The 26,289-nt window shown below is 33.3% G+C and overlaps 1 pseudogene across 1 annotated transcript in view; it reads right to left on the minus strand.

Moving 5' to 3' along the window:
- LOC143244404 (uncharacterized) overlaps positions 1 to 26,289 on the minus strand; it is a 298,731-nt pseudogene that overhangs the window by 123,053 nt on the left and 149,389 nt on the right. The window contains exon 4 of the transcript XR_013025052.1: positions 3,190 to 3,336. The product of XR_013025052.1 is annotated as an uncharacterized LOC143244404 (transcript). The remainder of the gene's footprint in view (positions 1 to 3,189; positions 3,337 to 26,289) is intronic.

Consider the following 26,289-nt stretch of genomic DNA (forward strand, 5'->3'; position numbering starts at 1 on the left):
ACTGAGTCATCACACATGTGTTTTTTTTTGTATTTTACCACAGTCTTGGTAAATACCGCATATGAGCAAGGATATTACATCATCAAACAAGTTCCAAAAAGGAAATTACGTCATCCGTATCTGAAATGGCATCAAAGCCGAAGAAAATCACCAGAAATTATTTATTTTTCTCCTCAGACAAAGAAAGAAATTTCCGTCAAAGAGAAGCCATTTATCTCAGTTCTTTCAGATAGAAGAACACTATTACATTGTGCTGCCTGACATTAGTAAAGTTTTCTTTTCGTTAGGACTAAGCTAGTGTTGTTACGTATGTGATTCACGTCCACGACGTTTCTGTTTCTCTTTACAGTCCTTAGTTTAATATCAGATAAATCTGTGTGGTAGTTTGTAAAATAATCGATAGAGTTACAAATGCATTTCTACTCTTGCTATTCTCTCACTTTAATGCTAAAAATGTGGTTTCGATACCCGTTGTATGCACAACAGAGAAAACCTATTGTATTGCTTTGATGCTTAATAAAAACAAACTGTTCACTTGTCTAAATTTTTTTTTTCTGCCATTAATCGCATTTTCTTTTTAGCGCCAAATCGTACGATATGTACATTCGTTGTCCACAGGAAGCTCATAAACCTTCAAACGTTTAATAATCGCACGTGTCGTTTATTTACACTCAACAGTTATGGAAAACCATAAAACCAAAATCGAGAATGATAGAAACACTTGGTAATTGACACTTACACCTAATGAAAGAAAACATTCGATAACCACAGCAACTCATTTAATAATGGACACTTATAACCCGAAACAAAACTTCATAATCATAGAAACTTGTTTATATTGTCGAATAAAACTTGTCGAAGAGTATTCAGAAATCATATATATATATCATTTATTTAAACATAAATGACCAAGATAACCCTACCTACTGATCATATCTAGCTAAAACTCCAAATCGATACCAGAGTTTGTACTTTATGTAAAAAATAGAAATATTGACAGTAATTGTTTTTATTTCCCTATATATCTTTATAGGTAATAATTATTACCAGTGTTTACAACTATTTGTATTATACACTAGAAAAAAGTTTTAATAACTATTTTTAATTTATTATAAGTCACAAAAACTATACTCTGCTCACTTATCTGATACATGATAAAACTTTGTAATCTTTGTTAATAGTTTTCCTCTAAGCTATATAACTTTTTTGTTGTTGTTTCAGGAATCTGTGCAAAGCTCCACTGGTTTAATTTATACTAACTGTTCCTAATTTTCAACTGATATGAAAGGCAACTAGTTAACAACACCCACCGCCTCTCTTGGACTACTCAAATCGAATAGCGGAATACCATATGCACTCTTAATAGTGTATTCACTGACCTAAAGGGCGGAGTGAGATTCTTGGGAACGGTACTTGAATTTGACCCTTCAAGGTCATAGTTCAATGAGATACTCTTTACACCACGCTGGGCCCTCAGAGGTCTTAATGAATCGTTACTAACAATTTGCTAACATGCTTGTAAACTTGGTAATTATTGGTCCTTTGAAGCTTGCTATAGTACTAGAGATATTATATATAACCATAGTATTTGTTTTTAACTTCTAAAACAAAGCATAAAAACTAAAAAAAAATTGCGTTATTATAGGTACCATAAACTTGATTATACACAATGTCTTTTGTTAACTGTATGGTAGTTAATATTGCTTTGCTTTTACTAAAATATTAACAAATATATTTTCAATAATTTAAAAGGACGTGTGTAAAACGTATATTTACGATTAAAAGAAATACGACGTTCATATCATTACATAGCACTATGTAATTGTGAATAAATAGAGTTTCTGTTAAAATATGTATTCAATAAGAGGTAGAAGTTTCTAGTACCTAACAAAGATTAACTCTGATTATGTTTGTTAAGACAAAATAAAACTGAATATTAATATATCTAACTTGTTTTGTAGCAGTGTAGCAACCGTGACAAAATTAACATATTTATTTTCGTAGCCTGTCATATATTTAATTTGGGCTGCTTATATTCCGCCCATCACAAGTATAAAATCTCCATTTATTTACCACTCAGCCACTGGGAAGGAGCTTTTATACTCGGAACATGTATTTTTACAACTTCTATTTTCAGGTCTTTAGATTGTTTTTGCGGCCCGGCATGGCCAAGTGGTTAAGGTACTTGACTCCTAATCTGAGGGTCGCGAGTTCGAATCCCTATCACACCAAACATGCTCGCCCTTTAAGCCGTGGGGGCGTTATAATGTTCCTATAACTCCCACTATTCGCTGCTAAAAGAGTAGCCCAAGAGTTAGCAGGGGGTGGTGATGACTAGTTGCCTTCCCTCTAAAATAGAAACGGCTAGCGCAGATAGCCCTTGTGTAGCTTTGCGCGAAGTTCAAAACAAACAAACTGCTTTGTTTATTAATAACTAAATATAATTTAGTATCCACTTCTGTGTCTTACGACAAATTAGAAAATTTTCATCCTGCTTATAAATAAAGACCTGAAGTTCAGAAATCCGGTTTCATTGTGCAACAAAACTAGGTTAAATCACAGAATCAAACGTCTACTAACCCGCTAACGTCTACTACTTATATCTGAGCAGATTTCCTCTATTGATACAGTTAACTACGACTTATATTTCATCAGCTTTACTCTGTTGTTATAGTTAATTACAAGTTATATCTCAACAGCTTTTCTCTATTGGTATAGTTAACTACGAGTTATATATATCAGCTTTCTTCTATTGATACACTTAACTACGAGTTATATCTTAATAGATTTTTTTTTCTGCTGGCACACCACTTCAGTATCAATAAATGTTTAAATCGTAAGGTTCCTAATAGGTTTCTAACTCCAGATAAATAAAATAGCCTAAACACAAGTAAATGGATGTAAATATAAAGGTTCCCTCTCTTTAAATTTTCAATTAGTAAGTAAAAATAGTATGAAGGCTCATCTTATATCTCTTTAAACTCGACTTTAATAAATATTCTATAAAACATTAGTATATTCACAATGCTAAACGACTACAAGATATGTCCTCCTATTGATAATTAATGTTGTAGGAAGTTGAAGTTACTTATTACAGTCATGTGATAATTATGTTTGGTTGTTATTTCTAAATTATTCCTCGTAAGTATTCCACAAAATACACCTTGAAATATCGTTAAAGAAACTTACTTTCTTTCTTCCTTATTGTGACAAGAATTCACATTGCTGTTGTTGTTTTTTAACAGTAAAAAGTCGAGCACATTTGCAATTCATATGCCGGATGTACTGCATGTTATAATGCACCTTGCCCCTCACTAGGACAGCGATGTGGCTTTGCTATAAGAAAACACACACGTAATGTATCTTTTCCATATGAAACACATAGCTTTCTTCTGTAAACTATAAGCCTAAAAAACAGAAAATTTATTCATTTTCTCATGAATGAAAAGATTGTTAACAATGGTTCTAGTACGATATAAAATCAATAAGTTGAAATATAAACCAGTTCGAGAAATGCATTAGTAAATGCACCATAAAACGTTAATAAATCAATAGAAACTAGTAAGTTGTTTCAACATCTAATGCTTTAAATAATGATACTGTTATTTAAAAACATCAATGTGTATGTAATAAAGTAAACTTTTACAGATCGTCATTATCAGTGATGTCGAGAAACCCACTTGTTGAGAAATTTATATGCAAAAACGGCTCGTTTGGGTTGAGAAAATATTTTACATAGAAGAGCGAACAACGTTTCGACCTTCTTCGACCTGACCGAAGGTCGAAACGTTGTTCGCTCTTCTATGTAAAATATTTTCTCAACCCAAACGAGCCGTTTTTGCATATAAAGATTGTCATTATTTTGAGCCAAATATATCCTCATGCAATACAACATTTGATTATTAAACATATGGATACTGTCGTTATTACTAATACAGGTGGATAACTTACAGCATGGCAGAAAGTACAAGATAATCTTTGAACAGCAGTTTTACTTTAGGTTTTTCAAAAATAATTTTTCTTCATCTTAGTTGTTTCGGCATGTACTTATTGGTTTCCTTTCCAGTCTTTAAAGTTTGTAGTTTCTGAAAACTGCAAAGATATTATTTGTAATTAATGGTTCGATGTAGCAATAAATGAGATGTTAGCCTTAATGATTTAGTTTCTTTGGCGTGGTCATAAAAAATAATAGGGACACATACTGAAATCAATGATTTGTAGCATACATTTAGTTAGGAATATGGCATTTTAAAATAGTCAATTATCGTTAAAAACAGTTATATGGGGTGTTTTCTATCCTCAGCTTCGAAACTACATATTTTATGACGCTCCAAAAGGAGTGGAAATATTGTATAAGTTAATGGCGCATCTTTCGTGGTATACAGTATAGTTTACATTTGTTAGTAGCAGTAAGTAGACTTTACACACATTGGGGTTCATTATGAATTTGAAAATAAAGAACCTGAAAACAATACTCACAGTTCTAGAATTTTCATATTAATTGCCTGTTTGAAACTGATATGCTGATAGTAACCCGTGTATGATATTGGACTGTTTTTTTTTTTTCAACTGTTTATAGAATACAATGAATGGCAATTTTATTGGAGTCCTCGTCTGTATCTGGTTGAACACTTTTTCAACTGTTATATAATACAATGAATGCCAGTTTTATTACAACCCCATCTGTATCAGGTTGGACTTTTTATCAACTGGTTATAGAATACAATGAATGGCGGTTTCATTAGAACTCCATCAGTATCAGGTTGGACGTTTTTCAGTTGTTACAGCATACACTTAATGCTAATGTTATTATAACCTCACTTCTATCAGGTTGGACTTTTTTTTAATTCGTTATACCATACAATGAATGGTAGTTTCATTAGAGTCCCACTTGTATCAGGTTGTACTTTTTTTTGACGGTACTAATTTAAGATCTCTAATTGGATTGTAATTCATTCGTTACGAAATATATTCTACAAATGATTCACACGCGATAAATTATGACTATGGGAAATCCGACATTCAAGTTAAAGCCAAAGATGCTCAGTTGGACTGTGAGACAAGATTGAAGCCAATGATTTGCTGTAGGAAGCATTTTTCTATAATACAGCATAGTGAACTGTTATATCTGGGAAGATCAAGCTGGAAATACAGCAACATTATTGGAGTGAATTCTAAACGATTCTCAGGATTCTATCCCTGCCGCAAGAACATATCCTCGGTAATTACATCACTTCCAGGAACTAACACTGTTAGAAGAACACAAACAAAATGAAACGTCTAATTAGAGGACAAATCAGCGCAACGCATGTCAGAATAATTGAGAAATAAACTCTAGAAGCTCAAGAAAAGAGTTAGATAAGGAATTTATAACTTTGGCTAGAATCTGTAAAACTTGGAATTGCAATACAATATTTACGTGACCGGCCGTAAACATGGCCAGATGGTTAAGGCACTCGACTCGTAATCCGAGTTTCGCGGGTTCGAATTCCCGTCACATCAAACATGCTTACTTTTCAGCCACGAGGGCATTATAACGTAACGATCAATCCCACTTTTCGTTGGTAAAATAGTAACCCAAGAGTTGGCGGTGTGCGGTAATCACTAGCTGCTTTTCTTCTAGTCTTACACTGCTAGATTAGGGACGGCTAGCGTAGATAACACTATTATAACTTTGCGTGCTATTCAAAAACAAACAAACAAACCTTCCATAAACTTATATGAAGTATATATTAAACCAAATTCATAGCTGTAAGCTTGCTCTTGTAAATGTATAGCATTCTTACGTTTATATTTCATGAGCATTATAGATTCTTTTTCACATTGAAATAACACATCTCAGTACCGAAACTAAAGAAACAAACTCTACAAAAATATATTTCGAGAGTGCCTGAAACAAAACACAAATATCAAGAGTTAAAGCTTGCAATATCAATGTATCCGTTTTCAATTTTTCGTTTGCTCGAAGTTTCTGTCTGTCAATATTAAAAAAAAAACAAATACCTTGGCATTTTGTACTTTAAAAATGCTTTTGGGTGATAACCTACTGACATTGTTTTTTTTTAAGCATGAAAGAGATATTCAGCGATCTACACTAGGGAAATCCCAATACTTATTTGTTCGATGTGAATAATGTAGATGCTTCGAAAATGGAGTTCCACTTTAGGCTTAGGTAGTCTTCTTTCGAGCCATCCTAGTAAATAGAATATAAAGTACAAACCTCAGGTAAATTGGGCTTATGGTATTTTTTACTGGTTATTTTCCAGAGTATTCATATTGATATAAATTGTTCATTTTCGACAGCATATATTATCAAGTTGAGTTGTGTTATCTAATCATTGGATGATTTTTTACGTTAGTTGTTTTTATATTTCACTACTCCCACAGTGGAATGGTCTAGTAGTACTAGGTTTTGGATTGTGGATCGAAAAATCTATTACAAAAACGACAGTCAGTGTCTTCATTGGGTTCCGATAGAACCAGACAGCCCTTGTGGCAGCGAAAACTGCTAGCTGCTTTCTCTCTGGTTAGTGGTTCGGAATTATGGACGGTATTCCTAAACCCTAGTGGTCTGAGCTATAATTTAGCCCACGAGCGTGTAATATATCTTTCTTATTCTATTCTTCTGTAAGATAACCAACGGTTAGCATGTTTAATAAATAACCTTACTTATTAAAATACAGCTATGCTCGTAAATTAAGAGTTAGTTGGATAAACGATTAAAACAACATCAACGGGATTTTGTAAACTAATAAGTCGTCAAGTTGTAAATTATTGAAATTGTTTATAATGTAAGTTTAATGTGTCTAAGATAGAGCATTGTAATAGCAAGTTTTTTTAAGAAACACATAAACAGACTTGCATGTATATAATTTAAGAGATCAGATCAGTTACCACTGTTTAATTTGTTAAACTGTGTTTGCTTTAATTCTTCTTTGTTTGTTGTTGTTTTCAAAATATACTTGATTTCAAACCAATACACAATTTTTAATGAAGGTAATGTTTTAAAGTAACGGTTTCAGTATGATTTTTTTCCTTTTTTCAATTATTAAATGATTAAACATTCATACAAGTGAACCTAATAAGGTCTATGTATTTTCTTTGTACTCAGTACTTCTTACTAGCACGTGCCCCTTAATAGTCAGTTGCAAACTAAAAAGGTCGACACGTTGTTCTTTGCTTTATTTTGGTAAAAGTGTTAATATACATATCAGCTATCCTGACATACAAGAATGCATTTTTATATTTGATAAGGTAAGAGCTTTCGGCTTCTTAGTCCAAGCCGTATACAGATAGTTTGTGATTAGTAATAATAAAACTATACGTTGTAACGTTTCAAACTAACACTGATTCTCATGTATACATATAATATGTGTGTGTGTGTAGTTTTATTACTTTTAAATGGCCTACCACTGAATGAAAACCAAAAACGTAAAGTTTCGGATTAACATCTCAAATGTAACTGACCCTAGCTTGCTGTTTTCTGTGCTCGACTCCCATAAAGTCATTGGTTTATTTATTACAGCCAAATTTGGCTGTTCCTGTAAGTAAAGTTTCGAGATGGTGGATATGTTCGATCAATCATGGTAAATACTGAAACTGGTGAAAATCAATATCAATAGCTTAGTTGGTTAGAACGTAAATTAACAACTACAGCCAAGCATTAAAGTGTAAACATATATAGATTACATAGTCCAGAAGACCGAGAAAGTTGACACAGGCACTCTATGCGAACGTGGAATGGATTGAGTCTGATTTTAACTGAAGGCAGAGGGCTACAGTGGAATTAATAAGCTGATTTTATTTACTTATTTACTGAGTTATAACGAGGTATTATGTTATCTTCTGATTTAATCGTTAATCAGCTCGTTACTACCTGGGGTTCTGTGATAACGTGTAAATTAGACCACAATAACTGTAACAAGTAGCGTCACAATATATGAATAGAGAAGAAACGATCTAGAGAGGACAGTCCAACGATAATAAGAAGCCACCGTTTAGTCTAATAGAGTGAAATCGCACATATTATGATTTTTTTGTGTATAAAATTAGACTAATCGAAATCCCACATGTCGTGATTTTGTACACATGGAAAGAGACTAAACGAAAGAAAACAAACAGTTAAAAGAGTTAAATCTTGGTCATCAAGATCAAACATCAACCGCGACCCTAATGAATCAGTAGAGTTAAGTTTGTTTGTTTTGAATTTCGCGCAAAACTACTCGAGGGGTGTTTGTGCTAGCCGTTTCTAATTTAGCAGTGAAACACGAGAGGGAAGGCAGCTAGTCATCACCACCCACCGCCAACTCTTGGGCTACTCTTTTACCAACGAATAGTAGATTTGACCGTCACGTTATAACGCCCCCACGGCTAAAAGGGCGAGCATGTTTGGTGTGACAGGGATTCAAGCCCGCGACCCTCAGATTACGAATTGAGTGCTTTAACCACTTGGCCATGCTGGGCCCAGTACAGTTAAGACTAAAAACGAAAATTGGATTTCGAAACTCGTGCAGAGCATAGATAAAATATGGTACAGCTTTGTGCTTAATTAATAACTAAATATTTTATTACGTGAAAACAGAGGTCAAATAGATACGCCTCTAGTGGCTCAGCAATATTTCTTAAAGTTTATAATGCTAAAAACCGAGTTTTGATACCCACGAAGCACAGATAGCCCAGATGGTTTGCTTTGTCCTTAACAACAAACAAACAAAGCGATGGGCACTAATAAAAAAAAGGTTTGTAGTTTTAAAGCAACAAGTATTCAGCCTTTATGTTTCGTAGCAGACTTCAAAAATCAGTGCGCGTGCTATTACTTTAATTATATTTGTACGATTAATCCACACCTATAGTATTCAGTTCTCATAAGCGGAACAAGTGCTGGTGATGAGTAATATAACAGTCAAGGATTACCATGACAAGAACATAGAAACTGAAATTACGTAATTAACTTTATAAAAACTGTAGTTAAAACTTTTATATATGCAGAACATGGCGCAAAATAACACCCAACGAACTGGACTTACGTCTGTATATACAGATGAATCAGATAAATGCCTTTACCTGCAAGGAACTGTTATTTTTTTATTTAAAAAAGTAAGCTATTGAAACCTGTCTCCATCAGTATCGATTTCATCTTTAAATTATCAATTTAGCTCAATTCATTTTACACAATATTTCTCTCTCTAATGTTTTTAAAGCTCAAAACAGGAAACATATACTCCGTGCAAATATCACTTATCTTTTAACAGTTATTCTAAACTTCAAATAAACGCTTGTAAATAAGAATATACAACAACTCATAATCAAACCACTTAGAATTACATTTAAAAATAATAATAAAGACTGGAAACAGTGGTCGTTATATGAAGTGGTCTTCTGGCAATCATATTATCTACCGACTCTACACAAACAACCGATTTTCTTTAGTTAAATATAACTTACATTCAGGCTTAAAGCAACACACCTTATAAAAACAACGTTTTGAAACAACTTGATAACAAGAGAAAAAACATTCTTTATAAACTCTTCTGAATAGATGTACTAATTTTAAAATGAAACATTCTTTACAAACAATTTGGAATTGGTGTACTAATTTTCCAATAAAACATTCTTTACAAACAATTTTGAATAGATGTACTAATTTTGCAATAAAATATTCTTTACTAGCAGTTTTGAATAAATGTAATAATTTTGCAATAAAACATTCTTTTGAATAGATGTACTAATTTTCCAATAAAACATTCTTTACAAGTAATTTTTAATAAATGTACTGATTTTGCAATAAAACATTCTTTATAAGCATTTTTGAATAGATATATTAATTTTCCAATAAAACATTCTTTACAAACAATTTTGAATAGATGTAATAATTTCGCAATAAAACATTCTTTACAAACAATTTGGAATGGATGTACTAATTTTGCAACAAAACATTATTTACAAACAATTTGGAATAGATATATTAATTTTCCAATAAAACATTCTTTACAAACAATTTTGAATAGATGTACTAATTTTGCAATAAAATATTCTTTACAAGCAGTTTTGAATAAATGTAATAATTTTGCAATAAAACATTCTTTACAAACAATTTGGAATGTACGTACTAATTTTCCAATAAAACTTTCTTTACAAGCAATTTTGAATAAATGTACTAATTTTGCAATAAAACATTCTTTACAAGCATTTTTGAATAGATGTACTAATTTCGCAATAAAACATTCTTTACAAACGATTTGAAATGGATGTACTAATTTTGCAATAAAACATGCTTTACAAACAATTTGGAATTTACGTACTAATTTTTCAATAAAACTTTCTTTACAAGCAATTTTGAATAGATGTACTGATTTTGCAATAAAACATTCTTTACAAACAATTTGGAATAGATGTACTAATTTTCCAATAAAACATTCTTTACAAGCAATTTTGAATAAATGTGCTGATTTTGCAATAAAACACTTTACAAGCAATTTTGAATAGATGTACTAAGTTTGCAATAAAACATTTTTACAAGAAAAAAAATCTTGAAGTAGTACACTCGTTTAACAACGTATTATTACTGACAAACTATAAGTAACTTATAAACGTTAACAAATACTTTTTAGAAAACAGTTTTAAAGCTAAAGTGTACTGAAGCGTAAAATTTTCTTGACAAACATACTTGTAGAAACTGGTTAACCTTACAAACATTCTTCACAAGTAAACTTGGAGCAATTTACGAACATTATAAATTTTTTGTACAGATTTGAAGCAACTTATTGATGATCAGATCAACTTTTTTTTTACAATAAAGTTTCTAACATCTTACTCACCACACAAACATTTTAGAAAAAAATGCTAAAGGTAATTATTTCACATTACAAAACCTTTTTCAAAGAAAAACTTGAAGCAAATTACTATCTTTAAAGATTTTCTTAATGAATTGGATCGAACTATTTTATTGATATTAAAGAGCATTATCCATAAAAAACTCACTTGTTAAACTTTCTTTACAAACTAACCTGACGCAACTCAATGACGTGCCACAAACAGGCTTGTTCTCACCTCCAGTAATTTAACAAAGTGTTACTCGCAGACATGTTTAAAGCGACTTCCACATGTTTAACAAAATATTTCTTACAGAAAGCTTGAAGCAATCTCCAGTAATTTAACAGAACGTTACTACAGACGAGCTTGATAATCTCAACCGATATGAACAATCGTTACGACATACAAATTTTAGAGTGCCAATATATGTTAACCAAACGTTACTACAGATAGGTTTGGTAGTGCCAAGTCGTGTTAACAAAACATTACTACAGATAGGCTTGATACTGCCAATTGATGTTAGCAAGACGTTACTATAGACAGACTTGATGGTGCCAAGTGGTGTTAACAAAACGTTACTACAGATAGGCTTGGTAGTGATAGTTCAACTGTTCCCAGTGACTACATCATTCACTTTATTTCTCCCACTTCTAAATAAACCGTTAACGTCTGTCAGGGATTCTTAATAATTTGAGTAGACATTCGAGTAATTTGTTAGTAGGATTACATTCTGTAGAGAAAGCTTACCGTGTTGCTTTCAATGACCGCTTTAATGACGTGCACAAAATTCAAACTCAAACAATACCAGATTAATTCATTAAAGGCCTGGAAGTTTGTAAATAACTTGATAGTTTTCTTAATGTGGACTCAAAGAGGTGAATAATATGAATTAGGAAAGACGAGGTGTAATTCATCCATGAGAAATTACTTGGATTGTTGAATATTCGGTTAAATTTCCTTAGAAATATAAACAGTTTTATCACAGTCAAATTACGAAGACGTAGATCTGAGCTTTGATAGTAATAATAACGTTGCTTTAAGTATATCCAGAATAATTATAATCGTGATGTATAGTTCACAGGAATTAAGGAAATGAGTCATGTTCGATTAAAGCTTTGCTTTAGTTCTCTCTTCTAGAATCAAGCAGAGAAAAAACAAAAAAATCTCGAACTGTTTGCTTAGAAACAATAGCACTAATTACAATCTCCTTTAACTGACTGATCCGAACTTGTTTGCGAATAAACATGCTTCGGGACACATAATCAAACTTGTTAGTACGAACATATGTCCAGTTTGAGTATGACACAGAATATGATATATATAAATATAGAAGTTTAGGATGTTCGATATTCTATTGAGTACAGCTAATCAGTTCAGTGTAGGGATACAATTTTTTTATTTTTAAATCCTTCATGAGCGTGAACTTTTTATGATATCTGTATTCCATTCTATTTGCACGAGACGTGCATTGATTTATCTGTTTTCGCCATTAAGGGGAGCTTGCTTTTGGTTTGATTGTTTTCAGGCACAAAGATAAAGAGTTGACTTCTTGTGCTTTGCCCAACACTGGTATTGACACCCGATTTTTAGCGCTGTAAGCCTGCTAATTTGCAGCTGAGTGACTGAAAGGTGCGCTAGGGAGATATAAAATTAATCATTTCGATCCATGCTTCTGCACAAAGAGCAAGTGGTAAGTAAAAGTGAAATTTCCATTTTGATTGCTGGGTTCCATTTTCCGTGTGTATTTATTTATACAGGCATTACATTTAGTTAAAATATTATTGAACTTAGAAGGATAGAGAAACACTGCCGCGACTCTACGTGTAAAACCGAACTTTCTTTAAATTAGTTGTTTGTTTGTTTGTTTTTGAATTTTGCGCAGAGAGCTATCCGTGCTAGCTGTCCCTAATTTTGCAGTGTAAGACTAGAGGGAAGGCAGCTAGTTATCACTACCCACCGCCAACTCTTTGGCTATTCTTTTTACTAAAGAATAGTGAGATTCACCGTAACGTTATAACGCCCCCACGGCTGAAAGGGCGAGCATTTTTCTTATGACGGGTATTCGAATCTTCGACCCTTAGATTACGAATCAAGCGCACTAACCACCAGACCATGCCAGGCCTAAATTATTTATATCACAAACTGCCATTCCAAATGATGAAATGGCATTGTTGTTATGTTTCTTAACAGATATAAATACTCTTACATCACTTCAAAAATATTCGTTTCAGGTAAAACAAAGTGAGCAATCTAACAATGGTAAACTTATTGCTATTCTGCCAGAGGTAGGTAATAATTCGAGTCATGTCTTAAAAACTGCATCACATGTATTAATATTTGTACCGATAATTATTTCACATACAGTCATGTGAAAATGTTTGGATACCCTATGAAAACCTGTGTATTTTTTTAATATTTTTGGATATATAGATATTTAATCTCAATTTTAACAATACTGAGAGATTATAGGAATATAACTAAACAATTAAAACTGAAGAAAAGACTTTTCAAGATCTTCTGTAAATGTAATTCTACAAAAATGCATATTCTGACTGAGGAAAAAGTTTGGACACCCCCACATTTATTCCCACTTAAAATGGCTCAACTCAAACACAGGTGTATTACACCAGGTGCACATGATTAGAAGATCGTTACTCAGCATTTTGAATGAGGCTTGCCCTATTTAAACCTGAGACATGTAGTTTGGTGTGTTCCTGACTGTTTAAGTGAGAGTGATCACCATGGTGAGAACAAAAGAACTATCTGAGGCCTTCAGAAAGAAAACTGTAGCAGCTTATGAGTCTGGTAAGGGATTTAGAAAGATCCCAAAAGATTGTGAAATACGCCATTCCACTGTCCGGAAAATAGTCAACAGGTGGAGGGCTTTGAAAACAACGGCCAACATGCCGAGGTCTGGTAGTTCAAGCAAGTTCACCCCGAGAGCAGACCGCAAGATGCTAAAAGAGGTTTCCAAACACCCTAACATGTCATCACGGAACCTACAGCAGGCTATAGCTACTGTTGATGTGAAAATGCATACCTCTACAATCAGAAAGAGATTGCACAAGTTTAACTTGCATGGGAGGTGTGCAAGGAGGAAACCTTTGCTCTCTAAGAGAAACATCAAGGCCAGACTGAAGTTTGCCAGAGAGAATGTAGACAAAGACCAGGACTTCTGGAATAATGTTCTTTGGACAGATGAGTCCGAAATTGAATTATTTTGGACACCAGAACAGAGGACATGTTTGGCGTAAACCAACTACAGCATTTCAGGAAAAGAACCTCATACCAACTGTGAAGTATGGAGGTGGAATTTTCATGGTTTGGGGCTGCTTTGCTGCAGCAGGACCTGATCAGCTCACAATCATAGAATCCACCATGAATTTTACTGTGTATCAGAGGGTACTTGAGGAACATGTGAGTCCATCTGTAAGAAAATTAAAGCTGAAGCGGAACTGGACCCTGCAACACGACAATGACCCAAAACATACCAGTAAATCCACCAAGGACTGGCTGAAAACTAAGAAATGGAGAGTCCTGGAATAGACAAGTCAAAGCCCAGATCTTAATCCCATTGAGATGCTGTGGGGTGACTTGAAACGGGCTGTACATGCAAGAAACCCCTCAAACATCCCACAGCTGAAAGAATTTGCATTAAGGAGTGGGGCAAACTTTCTTCAGACCGATGTCAGAGAGTGGTAGATGGCTACAAGAAGCGTCTCACTGCAGTTATGGTATGAAACACCGCGTTTACAGCTTTACCTGTCATAAGGTTAAAATCTTATTATAACTTGTCTTTATATCTGTCATAATTTAGCAGGAAATAGAGTAAACGATGATAAAATTATTGTTTTTACGGTTTATTGAAAATTGTTATAATGTATAACAACAAACTATAATCAAAACATCTGACTGATTTTTATATTTAATGTGTTTAAACTTAGAAAACATGATAAAAATTTGTCTAATAGGACTCATAAGTTCACAAAAACTATTAGTTCCAATATCTAGATGCATAAAATTATGTTTCATGAATACAAACTTCACATAATATCACGTGTAAGGAAATAAAAGCAAGTGATATCGGATCAAAATGTTTTAAATGTAAATCATCCAAGTAGAGGAATGGATCAGACATATATTGTCAAAAAAGTGAGGGAAATTGAATGGATGGACAAACCTTTAAAAGTCGGGTAAGTCAAACAAGACAAATTGGGAAAACTTGGCTACGTTTCTTTATTCATAGTTACTCGTTCCATTTTCAATGAATAGGTTTTACAATGATTCCCTGTTTATATTTCCTAACTAAATATTCACTATTTATATTACCTAAAGTTTCCATATTTATATTACCCAAAGCTCCCATATTTATATTACCCAAAGCTCCCATATTTGTCTTATTCAAAATCTCCATATTTATATTACCCAAAGTTCCCGTAGTTATGTTATCCATTGTCGGTTATTTCCCGTTTTCATAGTTTGATATTACAATATTGTATGGTGTTTTATTTATTTTACCTCGACTACTTTTGTACATCTAAATGTGTTAATAAGAAACATATACGTATTATTCATTGAAACACTTATACATTGATAGAACTAATACTGCCTCCCAGTGGTTCAGCGGTATATCTGCGGACTTACAACGCTAAAATCCGGGTTTCGATACCCGTGGTGGGCAGAGGACAGATAGCCCATTGTGTTGCTTTGTGCTCAATTCAAAACAACAAGAACTAATACTCAATCGAAATTTTACCCAAGTATACAAGCTTTATATCCATTTCAATTTTTATTCATAAATAGTTTTTACATCCATGTTAAAGTTTACCCACAGATACAGGTTTCAAACTTATTTTAATATTAGTTCATAGATACAAGCATTCTTATCAGTGTTTTGCCCATGGATACAACCTATAAATTCATATGATATTTACACATAGATACAAGTTTTACATTCATTTCAATATACACTCATAGATAGAAGTTGTATATTCATTTATATGTTTACTTGTTTATACATACCGTACATTTATTTGAATGATGAACCATTTATTAGAGCCTTACATTTATCATAAAGTTTATTATTTCACACACACACACCTTCCACTCATTTTAATATTTTTTCCATTGACAAAAAGACCTACATTCTTCTGCAGACATACGAAGTGAATTAAACAATACGGTCGTGTACTTAAAAGATTTAACCTGTTGACTGCCAAGTATTTCAGCTGCTACGATACAATTCTAATGCTTCATCATTTTGGAACTTTTTCTTGACTCCATTTTGGATCGAAAGTGAAACAGTTTGTAAGTAGGTCAAATGAATGTATGGTGCTGACATCTAGCGTTGAAGTTAGGTATTATTCAGAACGAATTACCTCGTCCGTGGCACTGTGCTACTGATCGGCTTGGACGAGTTATCTCGTCTACGGCACTGAACAGGTTAAGTATCTACATAAATAATATTCCTTCTCGATAATTAATTTCTTTTACTTTCATTTTTCACTAAATGAAAAAGGAAATATTCAGCGAGTTTAATGAAAGTGTCATTGTACTCTGAAGAGCAGGTTTTCGGTTGATGTACTACTAAGATAAAGATACATATTCATACATAGAACAGTATCATACACATATATATGTATTCCGGTTATTTCTTCCACTTTCACATTACTAGACGTTATGTTAAAACCACATAACTTTAATATGCAGCTTGTAATTTGATTATAACTCCAGGAAAAACTCATAAATTATTTACCTTTGCGAGATTGGTTTGTTGAATTTCGCGCAAAGCTACAAGAGGGCTACCTGCGCTAGTCTTTCCTAATTTAGTGGCGTAAGACTAGAGGTAAGGCAGCTAGTTATCACCACACACCGCCAACTCTAGAGATACTATTTTACCAACGAATAGTCGGATTGATCGTCACATTATAACGCCTCTACGGCTGAGAGGGCGAGCGTTTGGTGTAACGAGTATTCGAACTCGCGACCCTCACATTACGAGTCGAGTGCCTTAACAACTTGGCCACACCGAACCCGTTACGAGATAACATTTTTTACAAATGTTTTAGGTTCTAATAAAATACATGTCATACAGAGAATTACTTTAAATTTTGTGTTCACTGAATTAAAAACAGTTTCATGTATTTTTCACAACTGTTGGTATTTGTTTATCAAAAGGTGTAACAGAGCCATTGATCGTTAATTATCCAATGTTGTTTCTCCGTTCATTCACGTAATAACTAGAAAACCATATAATCGTGGTTAGTAACTTTCGCTCGAGAATCTTTCCGGAAATTTTAAATCTACGATAAAACCCAAAATTATGTTAGTGATTACAGTCAAAATGCTGGGTTTTAGATAGCTTTTAAATAATTGTAATTTACAACACTAAATAGACAATTATACAAAGCTGTTTATGTAATAATGTTTGTTCTTGTGTGTATTTCACGTTAAGTTAGCAGCCACTGAGGCTAAACAGTGTTTACAAGTAACGGAAGTGGTTATCACTAAAGTGCATGATTTTGAAGCTTTTGTTTAACGTCTATCGCGTAAAAAGCCTTACGTTCTGAAACTATTAAGAAGAATCCTAAAGGACAATTTGATCAAGCCGGTTTTAAAGTTAAGCCCCTATAACTGAATAAGGCCTTTAGCTGAATCAAATAAGTTTTAAAGTTGAACCCCTCTAACTGAATAAGGGCTTTAGCTAAATCTGATAAGTTTTAAAGTTAAAATTTGAGCATATGTCAGTGAATAAGACAAGTAGCTGAATCAAATAAGTTTTAAAGTTGAAAGCTGAGCATCTTCACTATATAAAGCCTGTAACTGAATTAATTCAGTTTTAAAGCTGAGCTCCTTTCACTGAATAAGGCCTGTAATTGATTAACCAAGTGGTTAAGGTGTTTGACTCTTAATCCGAGGGTTGTGGGTTCGAATCCCGGCAACTCCAAACGTACTCGCCCTTTTAACTGTAGGGCATGTAGTGTCGTGCTTAATTCCGCTATTCGTTGACTTCTCTCTAGTCTTACACTGCTAAATTAGGGAGGGCTAGTGTGGATAGCTCTCGTGTAGCGAAATTAGAAACAACATTTTCGAATCACGACTTAACCTTTAGTCCAACATACGAATTAACCTTCGATATATCTATCGCATAAAAAAATCTCTTAGTCTTCGAGTAAGGTATAAAGTTTTCTCTGCCTAGTTATATCAATAGATTAAATCCTTTGGATGTGTTATAAAGACGGCTGGTATAGGTATTAAAACTTCGGATTAATCCGAAGATGACTTAAGAGAGCGAAACGTTGCTCTGTACTTTATTTTAATTAAAGTTTTAATACCCATACCAGCCATGTTGAGAGTACATTTTTTTACTGCAAGTCTCGTCATAAAGAATTAGATCCTTTGGAATTTCAACGAAAAGTCTTACTTGACTAGTAAAAGCTAATATTTTTGGGAGTGTTGTTTTTTTTTAACTCCATGGAAACAAGAACTAAATAAACCTTGGTACTATTAGTTCAAATGAATTAGATAACTCTGTACGCTGATACCTATCTCGTGTCATTCAATGAGGACAATAATCTGTCCGTAAACAAGGACTGAACTTGTATTATTTAGTGAGAATAATAATTGCAAAATTGTGGATAAAGACCGAACTTATGTTACATGGAGATAATAGCCAGTCCGAGGACAAATGCACATCACCCAGCGAGAACAATAAATGGATAATGGACAAAAACACTCTGAACTCTTTGTTTCGAAATGATAGCAATGTCTGGACTGTGGGAAAACGACGGCATTGCGTATAGGCTGTTATTTTGATATTGATGGTACTTATTACAGTATATAACACTAGTACAAAATTGTTTAAAATTACACATATGTTAATATTTCCCTGCAGCTCCGTTATATCGAATATTTTCAATGTTTATTTGTAAAACAGAATAAACAAAGAAAAACTGAAGAATTCAACAAACATGTGAACAAGTTTTAAACATTACAAAAAATGTGTTTTTCAAAACTTTTTTATCGGCTGTACATAGCAAAACGTTTGTTTATTTTATTCGAAACGTTTCACCAGGTTTACTTAACATAATCAGGTGAGATACAGGAGGTGAGACTTATAGAATTTTAATTAAAAAAATGGAATCGTTTAAGAAATTATAAGAATCGTAGTCTAGAAGCATTCGACCCCCTGTAGCACAGCGGTATGTCTGCGGACTTATATTGCTAGAAAGTGGGTTGAGATACACGTGGTGAGCAGAGCAGAGATAGCCCTTTGTTTAGCTTTGTGCTTAATAGCAAACAACCAAACTCAAGCATCCAACTACCCAATTGCAATCAATACAATGCCGGACCTCCGTGGTCAGCCCATTGTATAGCTTTATGCTAATTTTCAGAAGCAAACAATACATTATTGCAAAAATTCACTAATTCAGTCAGTTTGAGTGAAGCCTCAAAGGTTTTTTTTTCGTTTTAATAAAAACAATAACATTCAATGTAATAATTATACGTAACATATTTTTATAACCTTACACATATGAGCCATTAGGAATACCATTTATAGAAATAAAACTAGAATATTTAGAATATTTACAAAATATATTTGAAATCCAAACTGAAAATTTCGCAATTCTGTTCGCAACATTTTCTATACCCGAGAAAAGTGTTTGTTACACTTAACTAGATTATAAATACACAACTTGAAAACACATAATTAAATGTTATGAAAGTAATTATTAACAGCTTCAACGTTAATGGTATATAATTTAGCCTTTTTAAAATAAGCATCTTTAATTTAAAAAAAACACACACAAACTTTGTTATTATTATCTAGGTATTGTAGCATCGAAAGAGGTGTACATGAATATATATATATTCATGATGTACCTGTGTATATCAAGAACGGTCGTTTCTGTTCGTAATTCTAGTGTCCCAAGTTATTTCGAAGAGATCCCCAAATAACAAGTCCAAAAAGATAAAGACAGGGCTCAACTGAGCAATGAAGCCAAACACATGAAGTCAACCCAAATGCATATGACCATTTTAATGCCATGCATAGGATAAACACAAAACTGTGGAAGGGGAAGTACCAAGCCCACACGTACAACATTTCTTTTTAATCTCAAAACTCCTTAGTACCCTCACTAGTATTAAGTAATTGTATTCTGTAATTTTATCTATAAAGTGCTATTTTCACTTTCAGTTTTCTCTAAAGTAAATTAAATTTCTTTGCAACTGTTAAATTTTGGAAAATTTAGTCTCATTATTTGTGTGAGGAAATTTAACCTACTATTAAAAAAAACTATAGCCGATTATGCGTGTATCTTCTTTGCTGTGTCTAATCTTACCACCTTTTAATAGTTTTTCTTAAAATTCCGTATTTCTCTGCTATTGTTTCTCTTTTTTTCTCATCTGTGGAGCGATGGAGACATGTTCATAATATCAGCTAAATACCAAACCTTAGAATTTCTAGCTTCAAATCTTTAATTCTGATTCATTTTCACTTCAACACCTTAATTTTCAATTATTGTGCATTTCTACCAGCAGTACGTATTGTTTTCAAGTCTTTTGTCAAACTGAATATTCAATGTGGTATAGATTTGTTTATTTTATGTGGTTTTGACTCTTTCATAATCATTCATTCAGCTTCCACAAACTAAAATCTCCATCCTAGATTACTTTTGTATAATAATTTTTCTTAATTAATTTTACCATACACGGTTAAAATAAAGCTAAAATTCATAATAACAATGACCTGATATCATTACTCTCCAATCGTTTAGGAAATATCTTATCTTGTTTTATGTTATTAAACTGTTACCGGATTTGATTTCACTTTTAAGATTCGTGGGGAACAAAAAATTATCCAAAGGCTTTATTAGGCGTTTATCGTGTTCCTTTAAAATAAGTAGTCCGGCATCGCCAATGGTTAGGGGGCGCTTGTCGCGGTTTTGAATCACCATCACGCCAAACTTGCTCGCCCTTTTATCCGTGGGAGCGTTATAATATAACAGTAAATCCCACTATTCGTTAGTAAAAGAGTAACCCAAGAGTTGGCGGTGGGTGATGATAACTAGCTGCCTTCTCTCTAGTCTTACACTGCTAAATTAGGGACGACTAGCGCAAAGCGCCCTCATGTAGCTCTGCGTGAAATTCAAAAATTAAATAACTAAAATAAGTAAATTAATACCGCAGACCCATGAAAATATCAATTCCAAGTATTGTTTGTTTCACTCTGTAAAATAAGCAAATGAATAAATCACAAAAAATTTGATATAAATTAATAGAAACTAATTTAGAAATACAAAGTTACTTTACTGTAATATATCTCAGTGACGATTTATTAAAATGGCATTTTCAACATGATTCCCTCCGCGCATGTAGATGGAACGGCCAGATAGGAGACACACTGGTCAAAAGCAGAGCAGTCTGTCAGGAAAACCCACCGGCACTGTAACTTTGGTTTTTTGCAAAACTAGCTTGACTGTAAATCTCACATCTTCCTACAATTGAAAGTGTGAAGCTTGTTCAATGACGTCATAGCTTGAGTCTTTAATAATAATTTGATCCGTAACTTGGTGCTACTCAACCAATAACACAGCGGAATGTCTGAGGATCCGCGTGGTTGGCCAAGCACAGGTAGCCCTTTGTGTACCTTGCGATTAATGATAAACATTAACATCTCGGGTACGGTACTACTCGGGGACACCCGAACAAATTTTCACGTGATAAACTGAAATATAAAACGCTAGATGTGCTTACATTGGATACAGGCCATGTTACAGTTTTATTCACTTTATGAGCTATCATACAAGTCTTAAACGCAATTAATGTAGCACTTTATGAGACATTATCTAAGCCTTAAAGAAATTGACGTAAGATATCCCAAAATCAAAAGCTCAAGAAAATTATTTAAGAATTTCGTACATTTTTACTTTCATGGTAAATGTTATGGTTCTGCAATGTAAGTTCCCTCACTTTAGTATGAAAACATTAAACAATAGTATAAAAAAATAACCATTCTATAACATTCATGTTGAATTATAAAAAGCATTTTTTCTTACAAGTTAAACAGTATATGAAACTTTTTTTTTAAAGTGCCTTTAAAGAAAGTGAAAACAAAAGTATCTACATTTTAGGTTTAAACTCTCAGTTGTGTGTGTTTTTCTTATAGCAAAGCCACATCAAGCTATCTGCTAAGTCTACCGAGGCGAATCGAACCCCTGATTTTAGCGTTGTAAATCCATAGGCTTACAGACGTATCAGCGGGGGACCTCGCGGTTGCCTGATTTATATATAATGTAGGTTGAACTTTTGAGTAACTGTAAAAATTTCTCTTTTTGCTGTTAAGCCTAAAACTACACAAAGGGCTATATGTAATGTGCCTAACACGGGTATTGAAATCCATTTTTTATTGTTATAAGCCTCCAGATTCATCGTTGAGTCACTAGGAGGGCGAGTAGAGAGCGTTATCACATTCGATTGACATTTACCAAAACTTCCATAACTTAATTATTTAAACTGTGTGTTATAACATGAGTTGACGTCTACAGACAAATAGTTATTTTGGTAATTTTGTCTCATATAATCTGGTTATTGTTATATTTTCTTATTAGTTTGTATATTTAAGAAAATGCCGTTGCTCCACCTATTTATATTTTTAGTATACATCAACTCCGAATATTAAATACATTAATATTAAAATAGGAGTATTTGAATTATGTGGCATATTTGAGAAAGTACGTTTCGGAAACTGCAGTATCTGTTAACACGTTAATCAGCGAACTACTGCAGTCACCACAATGGTATGTTTCAGAACCGGCTGTACATAGTTTGCACATTAAGAGTTCTTATGGTATTAACATGGATTCCTTACAAATTTATCTTATATTATGATACACTTGACAGGCCTAACAAGTATGATAAAGAATTGACTACACCTCTCACACTAATATCATGTAGACCGAAAAATAATCGAACAAGCAAATAGGTTCGAGCATATTCTTGGTTAAATTCACAAAGGGAGAAGCTAACGTTCAACAAAAACATACCTTTCGTTACTTCGTGGTTCATTAGGTTGTTCTTTCATATTTTTGCTCTGTTTATTTATTAAGAATATAATCAGCCTTCTGCGTAACATTTTCTAGAATAAATTGAATTTACATAACAATTACGCCATGAGGTTTGAATAAAGCAATTTGCCCAATATATCCCAATGGGTACAACAACTGAAACATACACATACGTTTTGTTGCATAACTAGCTCAAAAAATAAAGGATATTTTACATAAAAAATGAAAAGAACCTGCCAGTTATGACTTGCAAAATAGGGTAGGTAAAACGTTCAGAGGGTTATCTGTAAAAGTAGAAAACATATTGATAGAGATAAACCGTCTATCAAGCTTAACTTTGATTTACAAGCTTTACGTACCAAGTAACTTAAAAAAAGAAATAAGTCATTTTTGCATAATTTCTGGAAACTCGTACAAATGTCCCACACCCAAAACTACGGCCCTGCATGGCCAGGTGGTTAAGGCTCTAGACTCGAAATCTGTTGGTCGCGGGTACGAATCCCTGTCACACAAAACATCCTGTGGAGGCGTTATAACGTTATGTTCAATCCCACTATTCGTTAGTAAAAGAGTAGCCCAAGAGTTGGCGGTGGGTGGTGATGACTAACTGGTTTCCTTCTAGTCTTACATTGCTAAATTAGAGACGGGTAGCGCAGAAAGCCCTCGTGTAGCTTTGCACGAAATTGAAAAACAAAACAAACTAATATGATTATTTTAAATTTTTGTAACATTTAGAATTAAGTAATTTAAAAAATATAAAGTTATTGAAAACTAACATGCTTAAGTAATACAAGTAACAGGTCTCGAATAGAAAAAATAAATGGTCGCTGATTACAAATTAGTCGGTGTCTAACGTGACTGAGATATTTTAACCCTTTTTTAATTAAATGCGTAGGAATGGCGTATTAAAAGAAAAGACGTCCCAACATTTGAAAAATATTTATATGAACAGACCTGTAACTTATTTATACAGATAACTCTAACTAATATGTTTCCAATTCACTTGAATTGATGGTGGTAAGATAATTGAAACTTGTAATTATCTAATATTTATCAACAAATATTTAAATCCAAAGCAAGAATTTTAGTGACAAATATGATGTATAGACTAACTTAGTGACAAATATGATGTATAGACTAACTTAGTGACAAATATGATGTATAGACTAACCTAGTGACAAATATGATGTATAGACTAACCTAGTGACAAATATGATGTATAGACTAACCTAGTGACAAATATGATGTATAGACTAACGTAGTGACAAATATGGTGTATAGACTAACCTAGTGACAAATATGATGTATAGACTAACCTAGTGACAAATATGATGTATAGACTAATCTATCTGTTCATTCTTATTGTAGCAGACTAGTTTTGTGGCTAATCATGGAGAAGGTTAGGCCACTAAGTTATCTTTCTCTTCGTTAAAATTCACGTTTGAGTAAAGAAAACAACTAAATAAACAAATAATCACCTCCCAGAATAATTAACTGCTACGGTATGTCACATGTCATCCAAACACCTAAAGCAATCCAAGTAATTAGTATTGAATAAGGTACTACACATCAAAACGAAATAAACGACTAAGATGTTTCTCTGTTTCTTGTAATTACCAACAGCAAGATTATTATTAATTAGAGCCACTATTACATATTAATTGTATATTGAAACACAGCCTCATGAATGGGCAAACGCCAAGTCTGTTTAATGCCATAATTAGGTAGATTTCAAGATAGGCTTAGTACACAAGTTACTAATTAGAAAAGATAAGATTATTTATCTCGAAGAAAATTTATTCTTTATAAGAAGAATACTGAGTTATTTGAAGGAGCGCGAATTTTAGGCCTTTTTTAAATATATTTCACCTTTTATATATGATTCTGTGTACTAACTTTTTATCAATAATATATGTAAAGAAGAATAAATTGGTAAGAGCATTATCATTATTTTTGTTTTGTTATTAGTTTTTATATTTATCGCTAAAGGCGGCTAAGTAGACGTTCACGATATTTTCTTTGTTTACGTGAAACTCTAGTAAACCTTCATTGATCAGTCTCGAACAGTTTAATAATGTGGTCATTTGATTTAGAATTTTTGCTCAAAGCTATGTAGCAGTTTCAGCTGTTAAAAACTGTCTCACTGGATTGTCCTACAGAGATAGGTCTTTTATTTCAGTTAGTAGAGCACTCGCCTCACGTACCAGAAGGGAAGAAGAAAGTTTGAGTCGTTAATAAATTGACTTATTGACGTGTTAACCCTTTATCTCAGTTCGTAGGACAATAGTCTCGCATTAAACGTATTTCAGGTTCAGACCTCAGGAGGAAAAATACATGTCATGAACGCATGAAGTCATCAAAGCCACACGAACATATAACTGTCCCTAATTTTGAACTGATAGACTAGAGGGAAGCCAATCTATCAGAGCATCCATCGTCATACTGACTAGTGAGATCTGATTGCCACTCTTATGTAAAACTCACCAACCCCAAAGTGTAAAGCATATTTTTGCTGCAACAAGATACAAACTGTGAACCTTCGAAATTACAGTTCAGTGAAAATCAACCATTAGGCCACACTTGGCTCCAAGAGATCTGACACTAATTAGGGTGCGTGGGTTAAACCCAAGTTTCATTGGTATAATATATGTGTTTATTTGATTTTGAATTTCGCGCCAAACTACACGAGATATATCTGCACTAGCCGTCCCTAATTTAGCAGTGTAAGACTAGAGGGAAGGCAGCTTGTGATCACCACCCACAGCAAACTCTTGGGCTACTTTTGGAATGCACGTCACATAATAACGCCCACACGGCTGAAAGAGCAAACATAGTTAGTGTGACTGGGAGGTAAACATTTAATCATATATCAGCTTAAAACATATTATTCGACAGTTAAAACTGAAATAAAATCTGTGTTGCGATTAAATTATAAACAGAACATATATGAATATTTATACCTTAGTACTGTTTAATTCTAGCTTCAGAATTGTCTCATATCTCATGTTCCGTTATATATCTTGTTCTTCCCTGAACATAATAATATATTATTTTATAATAATTCAAGAGTTTTCATTATAAAATGTCTTAGTGTAAATGTATGTTACTGCAGAAACTAAGCCCGGCACTCGATTCGTAATCTGGGGGTCGCGGGTTCGATTTCCCGTCACACCAAACATGCTCGCCCCTTTAGCAGTAGGGGCGTTATAAAGTAACGGTCAATCCCGCTATTCGTTGGTAAAAGAGTATCCCAAGAGTAGCGGTGGGTGGTAATAATTAGCTGCCTTCCCTCTAGTTTTACAATTCTAAATTAGAGTCGGCTAGCGCATATAGCCCTCGTGTAGCTTTGCGCGAAATTCAAAAATAAACAAACTTCAAAAGCTAGTTTCGAGTTGTACGTAAAGTTTTC

Source organism: Tachypleus tridentatus, chromosome 2 (assembly GCF_004210375.1).
Source record: "Tachypleus tridentatus isolate NWPU-2018 chromosome 2, ASM421037v1, whole genome shotgun sequence".
In the NCBI taxonomy this organism is placed as follows: Eukaryota; Metazoa; Arthropoda; class Merostomata; order Xiphosura; family Limulidae; genus Tachypleus; species Tachypleus tridentatus.